Genomic DNA, 22,120 nt, shown 5'->3' with positions numbered 1-22,120 from the left:
TGCTCGAGCCTCGTCGAGTGCTTTGATTTGAATAATCTCGATGGAAATAGGCGACTGGGTAACGGCTGCGTTGGGCGATGGATATTACTGGGCATAGCCAAACAAGATAAGATAGACCGTGGTTATTACGATGAATCATTAATTCCGCAGTGTCAGTTCGGATCGATAGAAATCTAGCTATTCCTGTTTTGTATCGTATTCGCAATTGGATTGCGCGAATACTTATGTAGATTCACATTTTTTTTATACCATCTCGGTTGAAGCGGTGGATATCTTTTTAAGTCTTTTTATGTGGCTTGCAAGCTTTACGCGGAAGCTTCTGAGAGGTAGTGAGACATGCGGTATTTTGCAACAAACGACGAGAGCACTCTAAAGCCGCAACGAATTCGAAAAGATACTGCAGATATATAGCCGCTGGTTATCGTCGTCGAGTTGGCGTTTCATCGTAACTCTTTCACCAGTAATCGCTTGGTCTTAGCCAGTGTTAGCTTTGTTATGAGTAATCAGAAGGTACAATTCAATGTACACCGGGTACGGTACGAGCAAATAACGCGAACGAGCGAGTAACGCGAGAAAACTCGATGGGAAGATCGATGGATCGGGAGCGTTTCCGCGAACGTCGAACTGATGAGGGATGAGGGACGGCAAATAGGGAAGCTACAAGAAAACTCGGGGCCCAGGTAAGTTTGCCAATTTTGCGGCGCGATTGAGCCGACGGATGTGCTCGGCAAGACGTGAGTAAGCCGCTTTATTACCAGCCGAGCGAAAGTTAAGTCCGCTTTTCGAACCCCCCTCGAATCGTTCTTCAAGTATCGATCAACTTCTGCAACCGCGAGGCTTAAACCGACTTGCCTTAAACGTAACGGACATACGGACGCTTGGATTCCCGAGAATCTTGTCGGGAAAAACTTGAAAATCGCTGGTACCCGCAAACTTTCAATTACCCACAGTGAACCCCTTTAACTGTATCGCTTCTATCGCTAACCCCGGATACAACGCTACCGCCCATTAATCGTCATTATTGAAATACGTTGAGTGACGGTGGATACTTGAGTGTACAGCATTTTTAATTTATTAGTTATACTATGTGGATCTGTCACGCAGCCAATTATAACTTTTCCATGAAGAAGACTGCACGTGTATCTATCGTAGATTACGATATTGATATTGATAGTTGAAGATACGGAGATTATAATTCGTATTGAAGTGCAATATCTGCGTATCGCAGCGAAAAGTTATAGATCTATAGCGTATGCGACGTAACAATGAAGTAGAATCAGAAAAAAATAATGGAAACTTCGAAAGTAAAGGAAGTATAAAAATAATGCTGAAACCTATCAATATTTCAACGGCTTAGTTAAGGTACTGGCTATTTACTCGTCAAGCTTGAAAACTCCGGGCGTCTAAACTGGTTACTCGTTTCAATCATCCTGATTGGAGTCTGTTTACATAAAGAGTTAGCCGCTTTCAGAGGGGTGAAAGAATCCGGGCGAAAACAATCGCGCGATCCAGCGAGACGTAAAAACGAAAACAACCTCGCTCCACCCGCGAAAGGGCGGACGCGTCGCTCGAAATCTATGGTTTGGAAACGGGTAGACGGCGTTCGATGGATCGTCGTGCTTGCGCGGGACGTAATAATTTACGGGGAAGAGCCGGAAGATAGAAAGGGGCGCGACAACGACGCGCTGGAATCCAAAGTATTCGTCGAACGGCCGTCGATGGCTGCCGATGAAAGGAGAAACTTCGCTCGTTTATCACGCGTGTTTCGAGGCCGAACCTTCGTCGGAATTAAACCGTTTTGAACGAGTTCACGAAGCACACGGGTTATGGACCCAATTCGATTATCATCATCGACACCGTGAACTTTCTGTGCTTTGAGCCAGCTTCAGAAACCAACGGTCTGTTCTAAGAAGCGTTCAGACTTAACTAAAATATCCACAGTGTACCAAATTCTCTTTGCCTACATTCGCCATGCTCTCGATGCATCGAAGAACCAATTCCAAGAATTGTCAAGCGTGCAGCGTGAAAACACAGCTCCTCGATACCGATCGAAGGAGAGAATTCCGTGGCCTGCCGTGAAAGGCCGCGTTCTAGGTCGAAGCAATTAATCAAATCGCGGAAGAGGCGTGACGGTCGCTTTGAATATTCAGTGGCCCGATATTGCCGTTATAAAAAGTGCCGCCACGTATTCGTTTAATCAGCTAATGACTTTCTCCACGCACGAGGGCGACGCGGGTTGATCAACGTTAGCCGCAGAGTCTCGTTCTTTCGCCGCGCGACCCCCGACCGTTGTAGATCGTGTTCACCGGAAGTGTCCACCGCGGCCGAAGCGTCCGACATAGGCGTTCGTAGTAACTGCGTTACGTTTCGATCGCGTACGCCAATTAATAAATCTGTCGACCTGACGACGACGGCTATTTGTCAGCCATTTTGCCGTCAGGTGATTTCGAGACACGCGATGCATGGAATTTGTAGGAAAAAACTGAGTGCTTCTAGAAATTTATGAGAGACTGAATTTTTATAAAATTATTATCTGATTCGTACGTTGTATCGAATTGTAACGCCATTGTTTTACCGAAAATTAAATTCTGTTTACGTAATTCTATTCCATTGAATTATACGGTACGTTCGTGATGGAATTTAATAAAGCATTGTTAGAGTATTAAGTTATACTGTAACAGTTCCATTTTCTGGTTAAATAGACGCACGTTAACTGTTATTTGTCGTCGCACCAATTTGAGTATTACGCGTGCTCAATATTAATTTCACGTACAAACATTATGTACAACGCGCGGTATGTAATGCTAGTATAATTCTTTATAAAAAAATATTGTTGTTTCGAGCCACGAGAGGACGTTATCTTTACAGCAGTTTTACTCTCCTAAAACTAAAAGCACAACTCTCATTTAACTATGAAAGTTAAGCTGCATTAGCCCATGGGTTGAGCTTAAGTAGCCAACCACCCAGAAATTCTAGTCTACTATTAGTTGGCTCGGTAACCACAGTGGTAACATTAGCTGACACGATGAAACGAATAATCCGGGTATGACTACAATAAATCACATAACCCTCTGGTATCGTTTATATTTTCAAACTCATTACCCAGTTCCTTAAGTTGATCATGTGTCCAAAAGCTTTGCGACAACTAAATAAACCCCAATTCCGTTCGACGATATAGAAATTATTCACAAGGAATCCATCAACGATTCATTTTACTCGATAACCAAATTATATTGAATTTAAACGACCGTTTCATTTATATCCGTAAACTCTGCTCTCCCAATTCTCGAGCCAATAAATTCTTTCTCTCCTCCCAGCTGTGAGCCACGGTTTGCATTAAGTGGAAAAAGACTCTTCCGGCCACAAATGAACGATAGACGAACTGAACCAGCGAGCTTCGAACGATACGCTTCCCTCCGTTAGCCACCCCATTGACCCCTACACATTTTCCCACCGGCGCCACACCCACGACACAAATCGTTCATAACGCAAACGTTAATGGTGTCTATCGATAAGGTTCCCGTAAGGGGTTCGAATCCAGGCGCATCGCATCGCCGTGGAAAAGTGCGGAATCGCGTCGTTCAGAGGCATCGCGATGCCGATCGCCTCGATCTTAATTACAGAACCGAGCAGCTATCTCGTCGCGAGCGATTCGCGCGAGACTCGCAGTCGCTATCTAGCTGGTAATTAAGCGGCGGCGAAGAACGGAGAGAGGAGCCATTAACTGGGTCGTTGAACAGGGCGAGAGCGGCCGCGGATTGTTGCTATACTTTCAGCGATAATGGTGAATTAATAGGGTTGCAGTTAGAGGGGGTGTAACAGCCTGGGAAAAGTTGCTCGATATACGGCACCCCGGCATCGGTGCCCGTTGTTCGTCGTCGTTGTCGTCGCGAACCGCGAATACGGTAGACGGTTAATTAAGGAAACCGTTAACTGGGGAGGGACGACTTATCTGCGACGATTGGCTGGTAAGTTGGCCGACGTAGCAAATGTTTCAGAGTTTCAATCAGCTTCCCACCGTGCCGCGGGACCACCGCCGTCGCCGCCACCCCTCGAGGCGCCGCGTGGAATAGCTACTTTGCAGCCGTTGCCATAAGACGCTCCTGAATGCGATTATAATAAATTCTTCCCTGAAAGTTACCGAAGCCCTCGAATCCGCTTTCGATGATAATGGTCCAGGGCGGTTGGGTAAAGGAAACGAAGAAGGGGGTGGGCTGGCTCGCCGTTCGGGTACGCCTTTCAATCCTCGATGCCCGGATTACGATTTACATGACAAACCTTTAAGGCTGCTTGCCCGCGACTTTACTTAAAGACTTCCTGGGCTACATCGAGACCTTGCTTAAGTAGTTGCGTCATACTCTTCCTTTTCCTGTCCCGGATTTCTTCCTCCCTTTCTTTACACTAAATAGCCCTGGTTATAACTCGACTCTGTAGCTAAGTGTTTCGCTCGATGTTGGGGAGTTGGAAGTGGTCTTTCTGTAAATGGATCTTAATAGGGTATAGTTGATTCCTTGTATTTATAGGTTTCTCGCGTTGCAATTGTGCGTTTGATTTATCGAGTTGTTTCCTTTTGTTCCAGGTGGATACGTAGGTTTCTTTCATACGGTGGCTTCATGCAGGTATGCGTTTATGTGTATCTTATCCTTTTTGTCTAGAGGGTTATAAATTGGTCGTTTATTAAAGGTTAAGTGCGTCGTAAAAAAAAAGTTTCGCGAATTGATTTTCATTCATCGAGTAATTGGTCTACATTTTTTTACCTTAGGAACTACCCTTCCGCGTGTTAATTTGAGAAAAACTTTAGTTGAATAACTCTGTGTCTATAAATTGAAACAATACAGCGAAATCAATATTAACATTCCATATTCCTTTCGATACGTATTATTAACGAGGAAATGGAGATCGTAAAGTAGATTTTCAAACATTTGCCAACAATCATCACCGTTCTGCTTCCAATTATCCTCAATCTAAAGCTAACGAGAGCGCAATCGTTCGACGCGTGAACAGCTCCGCCCGTTCTTCCACTCGTGTTATTGTTATTTACCAGTTTTATTTGTATTCCGAGCAATAACGCGCAAAGCAGTAAACAAGTCATTTTGGATGAAGTCATAATGTAGGAAAAATTATTTCCAGATTAGATTCTTCGATATTTCATAGCACGATATTAATTTCTCCGATAGAACCGCCCACAGACTAATGTTATTACTGACCCTAAAAAATTCAATCGACCACGCTAATACGATCTTTAAAATGACCTTTCGATATACAAATATCTGTAAAAAAAATAACTTATCAAGTTGTGGGCATATACAGTGCCAGGAAAAATGCGGAACCATTATCATCGATGATACAATATTTAGAAGCGTCGTCTGAAAATAATGGGGATGGCGTCGAGGCTGGCCGCAATTGAATCATCGCCACGAGAATTGGATATTTCAGCCGGGGCTATCTTCCGCTCCGTGCGTGTCAATGGCGGGCGTAGTGGCGCGTCACGCGGGATCCCATTGGTCCCCGGAATATTTCCGGTGTTTCGAAAAACGCGATTTCCTTGCGGCTAGGTAACGGTGTTTTTCGCGGGATACGATCGAACGTGAATTATTCAAATATCAACGGCGTTGGGCCGTGTTTTGCGCCTCGGCCCCGGTGATATCCGGCAAAGTGCCGAAAGCTATCGATATCCAATTCGAGTAAATATAAAATGGGAGAAGAGAAAAAAAAAAAGAGGAGAAGCTGGAAGGGCGTGGAGGGAAGACGAGCGGACAGAGGGAGGAAAACGAGGAAGAGAATTATTTGCGGGCTGGCTTGCTAGAGAGAAACGAGGTCGTCGCCGTCGTGTACCATTGAACCTTCGCATCAAAGTAGAAAAGGATTGTCTGTATCGTTGCTGGCTAACGATGCAGCAGCCACCATCGTCGTCTCGAACTCTTGGGAATTACCGGGGATATACTATTTCCTCCGCGCTCGAGTCGCGACGTAAATCATCGCCGAAATGACGCTGGATTGGTATCCTCGGTTATATTTCTAATGGGCTTAATTGAAGGTTCGATAAAATTTCGTTGCCACGAACGTGCGGGCAGACGGGTAATTGAATTCGAATTAAAGCGAACCGCGGGCGATGGGTACCCGCTGACGAGCAATTCTCGCGAAATTTTCTTCGCAGAATTTTCGACTTCTCGCAAAACAGTCAAAACTGTTTCGCTGTAATTCGAAACTTCGCGTCGAAATAACCCTCGAGGCGAACCACCCCACGTTGTCTCTACCCTCTCGTACAGTCGATCTCAGTTTCATCGGTTTCGAGCCGTGGAAAGCGTTGCGAGCCAAGTTCGATCCTTGCCAGTGCTCGTATATCTCGACGATGACGTTTCTTATCTCGGTGAACTTTGCCGCTTCGAGGCGGTAAACAATGCCCGAAGCCGTTTCACGGGTCAAGGAGCCGCGAACCGGCCAGGCGAGCACGTGCTCGAGGGAGTCACGTTTTCGCGCATGGGGGCCAACGCATTCATCATAAAAAGCTCGTTACAGCACCACTTGTTGTCCGAGCCTCAAGCCTTTCGACGTGTCTACCGCGCCGCAAGGCGAGGGTGACTCGTCCGCGCGTCGGAGAGGTCGCGTCTTCTACCTGGCAAATTGAGGATAAAATTGCCCGCGGTGGATCCATCCTCCCGCATCCTCGTTTCGTGTCGCGTGGCGCCTCTAAACGCTGTCGAGTGGAATTCCTCGCTGGAATTTTTTCTGTTCCTCTTTCTCGTTGGGTGGCGTTTTATAATGGGTTTTTAGGGTTGATTCGAAGGCGGGTTAGATTTACGAACGAGCCGTGTATTCGATTATTCTACCAGCGATACAAAATTGTCCTCGTTTGCATTGCAAATGCAGTTGGAAACCACGGTAATTAGATACGCCCGGTTTGAAAGCCTCAAACCGCTTAGATATACCACGGTGAAGGAGTACGATCGAGATCGTGAAACCGCGATTAGCCGTGCGCACACGTAAAAAGGAATAAAACGAAACTGGCTCGGGAACGGGTGCACGTCCGAACGCAGCGGCTATTCGCGACTGCACGAGGTTTAGGAGGCACGTCGTGCGCCGACAAACGGGTTTACGCGTTGATAAATCCGACTTGAAAGGCCGTCGGTCTGGGTTTTGCGTCGAGTTCGAAAGTTCACCGCGTTAAGCCGCGAAGCAACGGCCCGTGCAACGGTACCGTCGACCGGATCTGTTCGTTCGTGCGTGCTGTTTCGCGTGAGGATCGAATTTTTCCCGTGTTACGCGAAGACTAATCTCGGCTACGAACAAGCGATCGACACGCGACTCGACCGTCTGACGGTGAACGAACGTCCCCCGTCGATCGCCACCCCGTTGCTTTTCATCCTCCCGAGACGATCATTAATTGACGTTACTTAGGCTTCCGTATCCTCGATCGCGTCGAATTCGAGCTAGCCGTCGCAGCAATAAATGTGTTAATATAAACGATTTTTATATCGGTTAATATCCATACGAACTGTATTCACTTTCAACTTGGAGAAAAAAACGAGCAGAAGTTAAATAAATATCCTCTTTCCCTCGTTATTTTTCCGAGACCGGCAGACTGGAACGATTACCGTTCCACTTGTTTATTTACAGCAGATATTAATATCTCCAATTATCATACGATACGTTATTTACTCCGATAGTGCATTATTTACACGATTATATTAAACGAACGGTCGCCAAATATTGATTCGCTCGGTGGTTTTCCATACTTCGACAATACCATCGTTCAAGCTTCCGGTTTTATAATAGCTTCCCCTCACGCGTGCTCCATTCTAATATATTAAACCTTACTAGAAAAAAAAAAAGGAAAATAGAAGAAGAAATAGTAAGCTGATTGAACAGCGTAGCTTTTAATTAGTTGAATCACGGTTATCATGCTCTCTGCGTAGCCACTGCGTAGCAATCGTAGCCTGTTCTCTTTATCGTTCATTTTGTCAGGGCGACAGAACTGGTCCCAGCCAACCTCTGCCACGGTAGACGAATACAAAATGGATGCCGCGACCGGAACGATAACGCCGTGCCTTTTTACCTGAATATCGAGCAGAGGCAATGGCAGTGGTCGACTTCTCGATTGTGTGTTATTGGGTGCTTTCACCACGCGTCCGACTTTTTGGTTGGTAGGAACGAAAAAACCTTTTCCCCTCGCGCGTTCCATTTTCACGCGTGACCCGCGAACGGTAAAGGAAGAAACGCGACGAAAGATTTCGACGCGACGCGAACTCTCGTCGGTTCCTCGAGCGTAGCTGCGTTACACTCCGGCTTCCTTCAAAAGCGTTTTATACGATCGCTCCTTTATTCGCGTTGGTTATTGTGGCGTTGCTCGAATTCATTGCACATACTCGCCAACGGTTGCGAGATGAAGAGCGAGTGTTTCAATTCTTAGCTTCATAAAAACTATTCAAATTCTATCTAATCACGCGGTACATCTTATCTCTCTCGGATAGTAAATTCTGGTAACAATATTATATATCTACTCTCTTATCTGATTAAAATAACCAGACCCAAGCTCTTACAGATAATACCTTAATCTTATCGTAGACTAGACTCTTATGTAATCGTATAGACATTTCACGACGAAAGCTACAAAATTAATTAAAGCCCCAGTAGCGATATAATCGTTCTATATATCTATAATAGGTATACGATGTAACACCCGCATGAACGCACGCGGGTACGCGTCCCACACGGACTCGCGCGATTGATGCCACGGGAGAGCTGCAACGCGCAACACCGCTGCCACGATTCCACGATGGGGCTGATTTTTATCGGACGATGATACGCCGCACCTTAACGGTAAACCTCTTTGACAAATAAACGGGGGACGAGCGTGACGGGCAAGGGTGACTAGACTGAATTCGGGCCGCGCGGGACAATTTTGACGTCAACGAGGGGAAACAAAGTAAAGTGGAGCAGCTCGCCGTTCGACGGGCTTTCGCTCGTAAATTTTTATCGACTCAACAAACTTTGACCCTTCGACTGTTCTCCGCCTGCTCTCTCCCCGCCCCTCGTTCCGGGGGGAGAACAGAGAGGCTTGATTAACCCGGCAGTGATCACGCTTTAAATAGTTAGCGTCGCGGAGTAGGTAGGTACGTCCACTCGGCCTCGATTCCTCCTTCGAGCAGACCGGATCGCCGTGGACTTTCCGGGAGCGAGGACGTCTCGCTGCCCTAAGAAAGCCTGGGGAAACGAATGAATTACGTAACGAGAAGGTCTCGACGAGTTCTTCTTGGGAAGTTTCGGGAGAGAGCTCCTAGGGGGAATGGATTTTGGTTGTAGCCTCGATGTTAATCGAAATGGGGCGGACGTTTCTCTTTGGCGAGTTCGCTGAACACCAAATGATCGGTACTCTGGCTACGATAATGCTGGTTCGTAAATAATCGTACGTTGTTTTACTGGCTTCAGTGGTACGTTCTAGCAGACCTAACGTTTCGACGTGCCGCTCGCAACTGTTTTTAATAAAATTCAAGACAAGCGGCGTAATTGAAACAATCGAATCTACCGCTCGGGCCTGTACAGTTTCGCGCGGTAAACACAGAACCGGATCCGAGCGCGCGAACTTTCAATCCAGTCCGTCGTAGAATTTCATTATAACCCGGCGCCATTGCTCTATTTGCATAATTTTAATGGACGACGGTCGCGAGGGCGAATTGAAACACCTCGGCACGGTTCAGCGAACGCGGGACGAACGGTTCGAGGAGCACCGTGACAAGAGAACAAAGATAAAGTAGCGAATGAAATGTTGGCGGGGATACAGTCGCGCCAAATTTGGAGAGGAAAATGAAATGTAAACTGGGACGGCGGGCGTTTATTTCCCCGTTCTTTTGCCACCGTCCGCGCTCCTAACCGGTTCAACCCCGCCACCCCGTGCACCCCGACCGTCATCAGGCGTTGCTAAACACGAAACCGGCCGATAAAGAGATCAGTTTCCTGGATTTAATTATTTGCTTCTAATTATCATCGGACAGTGGAACACGGATGAATAATTTCCCTCTTTCGTTCTCGCTAATTAAAACGTGCACGTTCAGCGAAAGGAGACCAATATCGCGAAATTTATTATGGTAAGATTCCTTCGTCGTTCTCTCGCGTGCATTGTTACACAGATAGACACTATTTCAGAAGACATTTCGATCGAAACATTTTTTTCAATTAAAGAACACCAAAAACCATTTACGCGTCCATTAACGTAACTACTAACGATTCCAATTTAACCGCAATTACTTAAGCTCTCCCGTCAAAGGGAACATCACCCAGTCGCGCGCGCGTTCTGTCGAGCGAGCTTCAAAATGAACTGGTCGGACCTTCGCGCGGAACTCCGCGGCAATTCCCGTCGAATTATCGAGGCAGCCGTGAAATAACGAGACGCGAGGTCTCGAGAGCACCTGTCAAAGTTTCCGCGAGCATCGCGCCAGCCATTGTGTCCGCTGTGCGCGCAGAGATTTCCCATTTCCGAGGTAAAAACAACATTCCCCGGCTCTTGATGCCCCTCGCTCTACGCCCCTGAGCGAATTCGTGTTAGACGAAACGCGAATCGACAGACAACCAAGACGATCAAAAGACTACTTCGAACGCGTAATGCAGGATTGAAAGCACGAGAGCGAACCTGACGGCGTGTATGTGCGTGTGTGTGTGTGTGTGCGCGCGTGTGTACGCGCGCAACGAGAAGAAAGGTGCACGCTGTGCTGCTGGAATTTCGGAAAGAAAAGGTATCCAATTAGCATTCACGAGGCTGGTAAACAGAGTACACAGCTCGCGAGGCTGGAAAAATCGCGACGGGACATTCGCTCGTCAGTTTTCCTACGTTTCGAGTCGCTCGGATCGACTTGCACTCGCACAGCTCCCCTTTATGCGCGACACGCTTCGAACAACCTCGTTGCTCCACATTCGAGAGGCTCGCAGTGGTATAATTTGGATTAGATCGCTGTGCAAGATATTGTTTCCTCCAAATTGACTGCGCCCGCTCCTATTAAATAACTTGGCACGGAACTTCGATTTTTCTCCGTGCTCTCCGATACCTCTTCTGGCGACGCAGGATCGAATGTTGAATTTCCTGAATTCTTAAAGTAGCTCGCGTCTACATCGATACGGATTCTGAACGAATCTCTTGGATCGTGCGGCTGATTACGTTTGATTTATATATCGACCTTACAGCAACGATTCTGAGGAAACTTTGTACGTGTGCACACTTTATTAATGGTAAAGAGATCGAGGAACTCGTAGAGATAGAGAAATTGGACCAATCGCAAACGTCAAATCCCTTTAGAATCATGTGTACGAAAAAGAAGGTTGAATCGCATTTGACAAACATAATTACGAGATTGATAGCTTCTTTTCAACGAAACACGCCAGCGTACTCGACCATCTTCGTGATTCTATGCAGAATCGATCCGAGTTTGCAACTTACTGAAACATTCTTATCGTGCACTCGTGACGAGAGAATGAGAATGGATGGTAAAACGTTTACGCACTAGAACCAACGACATTCCGCGGCGGGTGCATAAATTAGCGATTCCAAGCGGCCAAAGTACTTAGGACGTTGCGATATTGATTACGACGGGCACGCGACGCGTTACGTGCCATGAGCCGTGCCTTCGATTCGATTTTAATAATGATAATAACCGCATTGTTACACGAATATGTAATTTAAAACGAATGTACCAACGAAAAGGAGAGTAGAAAATGTCCGACGCAGTGCACGTCGCTTTTTAAAGCAGAAGACTCGGAACAGAGACAAACATCTAACAAAAATGGCACGTTTTATGGTCACTTTCAGTGTCCGTGTAACATACAGGTGTAACGACTCACCTTGTATTTGAGTAACGCTGAATTCGACGAGCATAAAGGGAAAGTGGCAAGATTTATTCATAGAATACACAGAGTGCTCTGTTACAGATGGGCAGAAATGGCAAGGGTGAGAGTCCCAAAGAGCCAAAATGACAGAAAGCAATATCTCTCGCACAGCCAATTATGCGACCGTTTATCGACAAGCATGGTCGTTGCAAAAGAGGTTGAAGTGCAAACAAAAAGGATGCACTCTCGTGGTGGCAACCTGACACGATCGTTTCTTCGTCAACAGCAACCCCGTTTCTCTGCTCGCGGAAGCGTGTACCCGCTACACAGCCCGCTCGTGGATTTACACAAGGACGGCTGGGCATGAGTAATGTCTAATTTGCATTTTGCGTGCGACTTTGTCTTCGACGTAACGCGGAGTTTATTAATAATGCAATGGACGCTCCGCGAATACGCGGAGCCGCCGTTTTTGTCAACGCACCGTAAATAAAGCCAGCTATCGCGCACTCCTTCACCTCCCTCTTTTTCCTCCGCTTTTTCCTTCGCTCGCTCTTGAACTGTGAAAATGCCCGTTTTCAGTGGGAGCTGTACCAATCAGAAAAATGGCGTTGTTTTTTGCGCAGCTAGGGTGATTCGAGTGTTCTACTCTGTGGACGGGTTATTAGTATTTTATGTTTCTGCCGTTCCGCGAATTAGACATTTTTTAGAACGTGTCTGGTTGAGAAGGGAAGCTTCTGCGAAGGCGACAACTTCGTCGATTTGCAATAATGTATTTCTAATCGCAGCTTTTTCCGTGGGAACAATTTCAGCGAGACAACGACGCTGAGACATGAGTGTAGTTCGTAGAAAAAGCTATGTAAGCTACAATGTTTTGTTAGAAATCTTTCCTAAAAGCTTTTAAACAACACGATTTACACTCGAGAAGCCTGTAACCGTGGAAACTCGAGTAGCAAAGCCTGTCTCCCACAAATTTCATACTGTTACTTTAGTCTCGTGTCTAGCTCAGTCTCCATTAAATACTTCCCTGTATTTTCCTGAAAAATCCTTTTACTTGCACAATTTTAGAACAACAGAGAAATACAACATTGTCGCTCATATTGTTTCGCCACTTTACTCGACGGTATAAACCTCGAAGTTAGAACGGTCAGTTAACACATATTTTCGGCAGCCCTTGCAACCGTAGCCGCGCTCTTGACTCGACGCCGTCAACCCTCTAGAAGCGCTTTCCAGCTGTTGAAAAAATCCGTCCAGGAAAGAGGCAGCTTCTGAATATCGCGAAAATCAAATTGCGGTTCGCTGAAACTCCTCGACCGCGTATCTAGCGAGTTACCAGTTCCGTGAACAGAACCGCATTACCTGGCACAATAATCCTTCTGCCCCGAGAGGGTAGCAATTTTATTTCCCGTGGAATCGAGTCTCCAGGTTTCGGCGGAACGGCTGGATGCGAGAGTCTAGTTAGTTGGAAGAAATAATGAGCATCCCGCGGGAATTCAGTATCCAGCGAAACCTTCCGCTGACTGTTCATCCTATAACGCATCCGCGAATACACCAGCTCCGTTCACCGGGTGGTTAGTTATTTCACGCATCGGCTCGCTTCGACTACGACTAAGCCGTGCACTTCCTTCTTTCTCTCCCGATGGCATTCGAACGCGTTCGATGGTAAATCGGCGATACACGCTCGAGCACCTTTCCATCGTGCACGATACTTCGTCTACTGATTTCAGAGGATATCTGGCCTTCGGGGTGGGGAATTCTATTTCCACGGTTTTCGATGTTTGTAATTTTCGCACAGGATACAAGTGCAAAATCGTGTATGGTTCTTTCTGTTCTATTTGGACGTCTACTGCTATTTTTTCAATGAATGAGTGTAGCAACATCGATTCTTAGCCAAACGACAACGTTAGGAACGGAATAAGCCACGAATCTCTCTCACGGCGTTGGAAACGGTTCGACTCGAGAAATGGACCACTCCTGCATCCTTTTGTTCCTGTCGACGCTTTCGCGCGGTAATACACTTTCTCGTTCTCGATTCTGTTCCTTTATACGCGTCGATAAAGCGCGTCTATTGGGGAAAACAGTTGCTATATTTTCTGATATCCCGTCAGTTTTCGCTTGAATCGTATTTGGTACCCGGCGTTCTTAGACACGAGTCCCTCCGTGTGCACAAGGCGAGCGAATCGGTTTACCGGCTCGTGTGAAGCAATTTTCAGAATTCCTGTTGAACAAAGAATTGCTTCGGTTGAGAAGAGTTTTGCGACTGTCGAGGTATAGCGTTTGGTACTTGCGAGCTTGTCAAGTGTTCAGATTTTTTTAACCCGTTCGTGTCGCGCTAGATGTTACAATATCATCTCGTAATTGTAATGTATTGTACGACGAATATTGATATGCTGAAAAATGATTAGAAAAATGATTTAGACGAGGAAAATTTCTGAGCAAAATCTAATGAGATTCGAACGGTTTCTCTGAACCTGCTGGATGAAACCGTAGAGCTATCCTATATCGCTACCATTCATCGCGAATCCTATTTCCGTAACCGTGATCGCGATAGTTCGTTTACCCTGAAAAGGATCGATCCCATGACTGATGCAGAACAAGCGACTCTTTCCCACTTTTCCCTGATACAGGCATTAATCCATGTCGATCGAGCGTGCCGTGTCAGACGTGGCCTCTCGATCCCCGATCATTTGTCTCGAACGTGCGTCGTCGCCTCGATTCGTTCGAAATCGAGTCGTCGGTCTCGCGACCGGATATTGGCTACTCCCACCGATTGTACGCGCCTCGAACCGTTCACCGCGATCCTGAAAATTGCGGTTCTTCCAAGGAAATAGGGGATGAATCACGGCTGACTTCGACTTTTCGTTCCACTTTTTGCATGGGAATACCTTCGCGCATGATTGTATTGGGAACAAGATGGAATCTATTCTTCGCTCCCGTGTCAGAAAACTCGGGTGGTTTTCAAATTTCGAGACTTGGGAATACGAATATCTGGAAAAATAGAAATTCGACCGGAACCCAAACCCCAGGGAACCCAAAAAAATGGGAATCTTTTAAAATCTCCACTTGAAACCCTTTTGGGGTAACAACGGATGCTTCGCTTACTATTTGGCGCATCATATACAATAACTGTTGTAAATAAAATTATGAATCCCTACAAGTAGCTCAGCGAATCCCAATAGAGTTGTTAACCAAGATTTATCAAGCCTCCGCATGTACCCTGTCTAAATATTAGTCTTGCGTTTCAAGACGAGCATTCGAGAACCATCGATTATAATCACATCTAATCCACTTCAAAGCAAACTATTCTCCGGTAATAATGGAACTTGCGTTCAACGTTAAACCAAACATCCACAAGTTTCCTAGCAAATGCATTATAAACAAAGCTGGAACCTCGATTTAACATGAGATTTAAATACTTCCATACATATAGTCTACAATCCCCGTATCGACTGAAGTAAATTTCTTAAAATATCGTTCCCCAATGAATTTGGTTTTTAGAAGAATCTAAACTTTCCAGCTTCCATCTCTCTTCACTGGTAGTCTGTTAGCCGCTCCCCTTCGTTTATCTCTTCCGCCTTCCCAAGGATTAATGGAGCACCCCTCCGTTACAGTCGAGCGGAAGAACACGTGTCAAAGCGAACGGAACGACCGCTTCGATCGTCGTCGAACGAATCCCCCGTTCAACTTTCGAACCGCGAAAACACCGCTATTAATTGGCTAATTAATTGATGCACGCAAACAAAGCGGAGCGTCTATCGCGCCACATGGATGCAGTTTTAATTCAATTATTATGCCACGCGTCCTATCGATCCGCGGTCTGAACGCAGATTATTCTATGATTAATATTCGTGGAAGTATCGCACGCGACCGCTTTCAACCGTAGTCACTTTATTAAATGTTAATCGCGTGCCTTGTGTAATAATAAACGTTAGAATATCGAGACTTTTAAGAAGCGAGTATGCACGAGAAGTAACGCGTTCAGAGGCTTCGCGATGATAAGTCACGAACGAAACCGTTCGCGTTGAAAACCGTCTCCGCGAGGGTGTTGAAGGGTGAATGATCAGAGACGGCTCATCAAGAGCGTTGACTTCTAGCGAAATCGTCTTAGAGGACTCTTAAGCAGCAGCTCTAAGGCTTTCCAAGTGCTAGACTGATCGATAAACGTCCAATCAAGAACGAATTCTTCAAATAATACTAAACACACGACTCTTTTCTCTTTTCGTAGTTGCAGACAAATCGTTTCTTCGACTCGAGTAAATATTACCCAGGAAAATTCCATAGTTTCCGTGGAATATGTTTTCTTTCTATCATCGAAGGCTGAGTCGAGTGTCTTGTACAGTTTCATTGAGACGTAACGCATCGATGGAAGACAAACACTGTCTGAAACGTTGTTTCATAAATCGGGCGGCCCTCGCTCGTAGACGGTGGGCCCGTAAAAATGCGGCTTGATTTTTATTAGCCACGAGGAAATTTATATTTTAAAGAAGACGTCCGATCGGTCGCAAACACTTGCACCGGAAGAGAATTGGCTTGTAATAAGATATAGCCCCTCGGAGTCATAAACTATTTATGGGTGGCTGCGTGCCAGCCCATTTTTCTGCGAGTGCCACCTTTAAGCGCCGCGGATTCTTCGATCTTCCTGTAAATCGTGGGCAAGTGACCAAGAAAGGAATTCCCCGTCTTACGATCGGAAACGGCTCAGCCCTGAGAAATGGACTTAGACAAAGCTGCGAGGAGTATTTTATCGACACGGACGCGTCACTTCCCCGCTTCTGTTAATAGAAGCGTCCCACCGTCCCAACAAAGTGTCAAGCCTTCGCCGTCGAATATTCCGGTCATAAAATAGAATTTCCGATCGTCGTACGTGCAATCTGCCGCCGAATTTTCGTTTCGAATATTCAATTACCCCCGTTTATTCGGGGATGCAGAATCTAAGGATTCAGGTGCAAAGTTCGCCGAGTAAACTTTCAGGTCAGGAGTCAAGAGTTCGGGATCCGAGGTCCAACATATGCATTTCAGGGTTGTAACTCGGGGTTTCAGACTCGAGAATTACCCTGGAACGGATACCGCGGTGTCGAAGGGCCTGAAACGCAGTTCGTAGTGATTCCAAGAGTCTTCGTACAGTCGAAAGTTTCCCGTTGCGATAGTGGCCAGCGACCTGTTTCACGCCTTCAGGCTGATGGAATTCGTAGTTCAACGTTCAAACATACTTCGACAATAATACTGTGATGACACATTTTTCAATGCGCTGGTTTCATCTCGATAATTTGCATACCACTGTTGCGAGGACATAATTTTCTGAACGCAAGTATCAGTATGAAATACAGTGAGCTGCAATTTTTAGAGATAACTGAGAAATTTTAACTAGTTTTTGAGACTGTACTACAGCGCGTGTCGTTTCCAATTTTTACGTGTCCCCTGATAATACTGGCGATATCGTTCTATATATTTCAGGGGATTAGAAAGAGTTCATTAGCGAGATACCATCTGGTATACCAAAGCGTGCTGTAGTTTCAGTGATGAAGGACATTAACGAAAATGAAAATGAGGGCAATTCAAATGAATAAGTTATTATTTTAATGACCCGCCTGTCATCCGTGATTTAAACTTATTATCTTTATACAAGTACAATAATGTATTAGAAATTTGGTATTCTACTGTTGAAAAATTATCCTTCTTAAAATCATAATATCCAACTTTTCATTACATAATATAAAATAATATAACCTTGATTAAATTCAGAACATCCTGAATTATAATCAGTATCATCCATTGTTAATACCATTACTTTATTTGATGATCTACTTTTGAAGACTAAAAGCTGTATATTTTCACTGCAATAATATAACAAATTATCTCCGATATGAGAATAATAATTCACCACCAAACACCGTTTAAAACTCGTCAAAGGGGGTGCAAATTTCCCGAGGCTTACTCGTCACCGCCAAACGCTCCTTTTACGAAACCTATTCCTCTGACAAAAGAAAAGGAAAAAAAAAATGAAAGGAATCTCGTGAATAGCATTCGTTCGATCCTTCGATTTGTCCCGTACAATACCCCGGTGCTCCGTCTTGTCGATATCAGTCCCCATTATTTCCGTTTCGCATTCGTTTCCCTCGCGTAAGCGCGAAACGTGCATCGTCTCCCGTCTCGAGGACGACAAAGCCTCGCCGTCTCCTGGTTGCCTCGTCAGAATTCGAAAAGATCGCGCACGGGAACGGGAGCGCGCTGATACTCGACGAGGGGCACGACAGACGGAAAGAAGGGCGATAGGGGTGCGAGGGTGCGTTGGAGAACAGGGCGACCGGGAGACGTCGCGGGAAGAGGAACTATTACAACAGTCTGTAATGTCTAAATGAAACGAGCGAAAAGAGGATTCAACCGGCTCCGGTGGTTGGCACGTCTGCCGCGTTCTTTTCGAATTATCGCCCCTTCCTTCCACCCTCTTCTCTCTCTACCTCTCTCGAACCACGGATTTCTCCTCGTGTCGCTTATCGCTTTCCCTTATGGCGTACCGCGCATATTTCGCTCCCTGGTCTTTGACGAGAGGAATCCTAGCGTATGATCGAGCGAACGAAATACGTCGGCGACGTTGACTTTTCGGAAATAGAGACGAATGGATAAGGCATCGACTTGGTGGCGTGTTTGCTCCGTCTTTGCTCCGGATTGAAATCGAAGAGGAAAATTGTGCCCGCGTGTTGTTGTCTCGTTCGACTTGTTTTTCGGTCAGATTCTGAAACGCGTTCAATCTCGAAATTGCCGGCTCTAAAGGAGAATATTGATTAATTTAGAATAAATAACGCCCGTTTAAATCACAGTTTCGTTATCGAATTTATTAACCCGTTCGAGATGACGGCTAGAAAATTGCACGGTCGTTCGCAGCCGTATTCAGCGACCTGGCGGCAAAACAATCTTGTCGTTTCACGCGATGATTTGATTGAATACGTCATTTTTATCAACGCGCGAATGTCGTCTATACGTTCCCCTGGAAGCCTGTCAAATACAGATCGATTGAATTCGCGATGTGCAGAGATCGATTCGTCCGGTTGCGCGGGTTACGAAATGGAAGAAGCCACTAGCTGATATCACCGAAGGAAATCCTGGTATCTCAATTGTAAATGGAAATGTAATCGTTGTTCCATTTAATTCAAGACGAAAGAGCTCCCCAGCTTTTTTCCCTCAGGTAATTGATCGTAGTTCTTCTACTGCGAAGGAACGAAAACGTAAAATCTGATAATGCGATGTACATTCGATTATTTCCAAAAGGAACTAGAATAATTGAGTGCAATGCTTTTCATCGCGGTTTTTATTCGTAGCAGAGCGACAACATTATCTACCTAAATAAAAATTCTGCAATTTCTCTCTATGGTATAAAAAAAGGGCGGATCCTCGATTTCTCAATCATCATTATTCAAAAAAATCGACAACCACTCAAACGAACTCGCACTGTTGACTTTAAAAAAGGAAGGAAAAGAGATACGACGGGTTTTACAATGAAAGAGTCAACGCGGTCGCGTCAAGATGCGCCGGAAGTTCGATAGAGAGGCAGACGGATATGTCGGGTGGATAAGGCTAAGCGAAAGAGATGGTAAAAGGTCTGAAGAAACGATTTCGCGTCGTGAAACGTAACCGAGGGCATCCAGTCGAGTCGATGCCGCTGGTCGTGTATCGATTTCGTCTCAGTTTGTATGTCGTCGATAACGGATCCCACCGTAGGCAGATCGTGAGCTCGAGATGCGCGCTTGTCGCACCCCGCTCGCGCGGAAGGGTTGGAAGGGTAAGCTTCTGCTGTCGCGAAGAATGACACGGGAAGAATAGTCTCGAAGTGTGCGTGCATCTGTTATTATCGTGGATCAAGTGAATATTGATTTTTTTTATGCAACTTTTAATTAACAATTGCCAGTGAATATCTCATTCATATTCGGTTCTGATATATTTTGCACGTACCTTTACAATCAGAACCGTTTGTTTCGAAAAAATTGCAATTTAGCCTCTTGACGACGTAACCTGTAGAAGAATAAAATTCCCGGTCTAAAGGCGCGCGTTACAATTCGCTGGGAGCTTGAAGAATTAAATACCGTTAAAGAGCATACTAACTAACTGTGTCAGGCTACTTTGTAAAATTAATGAACTGCCAGTCCATCGGAAATGGCGTTATTTACGGACTAAATAGCATTTTCTTTGTCCTACCGTTACTCATTTCTACGGCGACACAGATTTCTCGTGAAAATTGCCTTTATCAACGAAATATCTCTGCACATGAAATTTTTCAACGGTACTACATTTTTTATGTAATGCATCAGAAGTACCTGTCGTTTGCGTCACGTTTAACTATCTATCCAGTTTGTCCGAGTACGTATTTTGCGCTCAGGTAAAACGTTCTATCTTCCTCTAAATTGTTTCAATTAATGGCGTGGCTTGAATCGAAATATAAACATTCGAAAAGTTGGAGAAATTGATGATACTACGGAATATGAAAGCGAGCACAAAGTTATCGATTCTCTAAAGGACTTTGTAATAAATTCTGCTACGCATCGGAATTCTGATGCTTCAACAGGAATGCTTTATTAACCCGTTAACTAGGTCACTCCCCGATTAGAAACATTCTCGTGCGCGTAATTAGCGTGTAATTAGAATTTTTCGTAGCTACGTGCAGCTGACTTCATCGTCCGTCGTTAGAATACCGTAACAGACGAAGGACATTGGAAACATTGCGCAAACCACGTAGCATTTAAGCGTCTCTTCATTTCGTTAATTACTCGTAGTTATTGAATGTGACCGATTGAAGGTGATAAAAACTGAAACTCATTTACGGCAAACAAATCTGTCGCGCGAAGTGACACGAAATAGTGATCCCAAAGAGAGGGGGAAAAAATACGTGGAAAAGGTGCGGATGAAAAAGTAAATCATATTTTTAGCCATTTCAAGTTCGTATCTGGCTGAAATCGAATTTTCACGTCCGATGGCTTTCCAGTGTGCTCACTGAACAAGTTAACACCTCGCCAACAGATGACGTTGCTTTTTGTCAAATTGAACGCTGTTATTTGTCAAGGGTGACGCGACTCTGCATCAAACGAATATCGAGTACGATGATCAACCCAGATGCACGTTTGACCTCGATCAACGATGCCTTCGCGCTCCTTATAGCTTATCCGCTTACGTTCCTTCGTCGATACGGATGAACGTTTGTTAATTAAAAATTCTTTCAGGTATTTTATACACAATATTGGCAAGAAAGCGGAGTCGCATCGAAGAAGATGAAAGTAAGAAAGCAAGAGAAGAAACAAAGGAATAATAATACCGACCACGCTAGAAAGGGTTTGCGATAATTAACATCAACCCCGATCGCGGAAAGGTTTCCCCGATTTTCCGCGGCTGTGCCCCTTGTATTCTCGAGTGGGCAGGGCGGACAAAACGAAAAACTTATCGCCAGCAACGGAAGAATGAAAACGGCACGTGAGAACCACTGGCCCGTAATAGAACGTGCTCCTCTGCAGGGCAGTGACCCGTGTGCTCACGGGACACGGACCAGCCTCCTTATCAATTGTGTCATTATGAAGTTAACGATCTTGCTTGTAACAATGGCCAGCCCGTATTGAAAGACTCATAATCCTTCGCCATCTTTTACGGCCGGATGTATCGTTCGTGTCGTTCGATTTCCCCCGGGCCGGAAGTCGCAGTCGCGATTCAGTCAGCCCTCTTCCACCAAGCGCAGCCGGTTTCAAATCGTAATCAATTTTAAACTATTAAACCAAAGACACACAATGGACCTCTGTCGTGGAACCGCCGCGCCATCAATTATCCCTTGGATAACACAAATACTGTTGGACCACGTTTCCGCCGCTCTGCTTTCTTGTCTCTCTGTCGTTCCTCGAGTTTCGTTCATTCTTCTTTCCGTTACGAGTACCCTCACTGACATCTTTCGATCGAAATTTAGACATTTTAAAGAGTATATCGTTAATTATCTGTATCTGTATTATAATTAGTTTTAAGAAACGCATTCCATCGTTTATAATTTTATTGATATTAAGGCTGTATAGAGGTGTCGTCTCGTTGGTACCCTAGTATACCAACGCGTGACGATTTTAGTTCGCAACCTTCAATGGTTAGCGTTAAGTTGCCTTTGTTCCCACTGTTTAATGTAATACGTCTGGCCATTGTCTGCAAAGTGCTTAGTCCTCATTACAAGTACATTAATTCGATTCATCCTCGAAACGTGTCTGCTCTAGTAAGAAAGTGTAATCGAAATTGTGTGCAAATACATTATCGTGACCGTGGATCTCTGATTTTTTTACTCGAATTCCAGCAG

At 45.3% G+C, this 22,120-nt stretch overlaps 1 protein-coding gene across 1 annotated transcript in view; it reads left to right on the top strand.

Moving 5' to 3' along the window:
• Kek5 (leucine-rich repeat, immunoglobulin-like domain-containing kekkon 5 protein) overlaps positions 1 to 22,120 on the top strand; it is a 148,039-nt gene that overhangs the window by 18,932 nt on the left and 106,987 nt on the right. The window contains exon 2 of the mRNA XM_076911025.1: positions 4,580 to 4,619. The gene's annotated coding sequence lies outside the window, so the exon portion shown is untranslated. The remainder of the gene's footprint in view (positions 1 to 4,579; positions 4,620 to 22,120) is intronic.

This window comes from Xylocopa sonorina, chromosome 3 (genome assembly GCF_050948175.1).
Source record: "Xylocopa sonorina isolate GNS202 chromosome 3, iyXylSono1_principal, whole genome shotgun sequence".
NCBI classification, from domain to species: Eukaryota; Metazoa; Arthropoda; class Insecta; order Hymenoptera; family Apidae; genus Xylocopa; species Xylocopa sonorina.
Note: the sequence above shows the minus strand (reverse complement) of the source record. Positions and strands in the feature narration are given on the sequence as shown.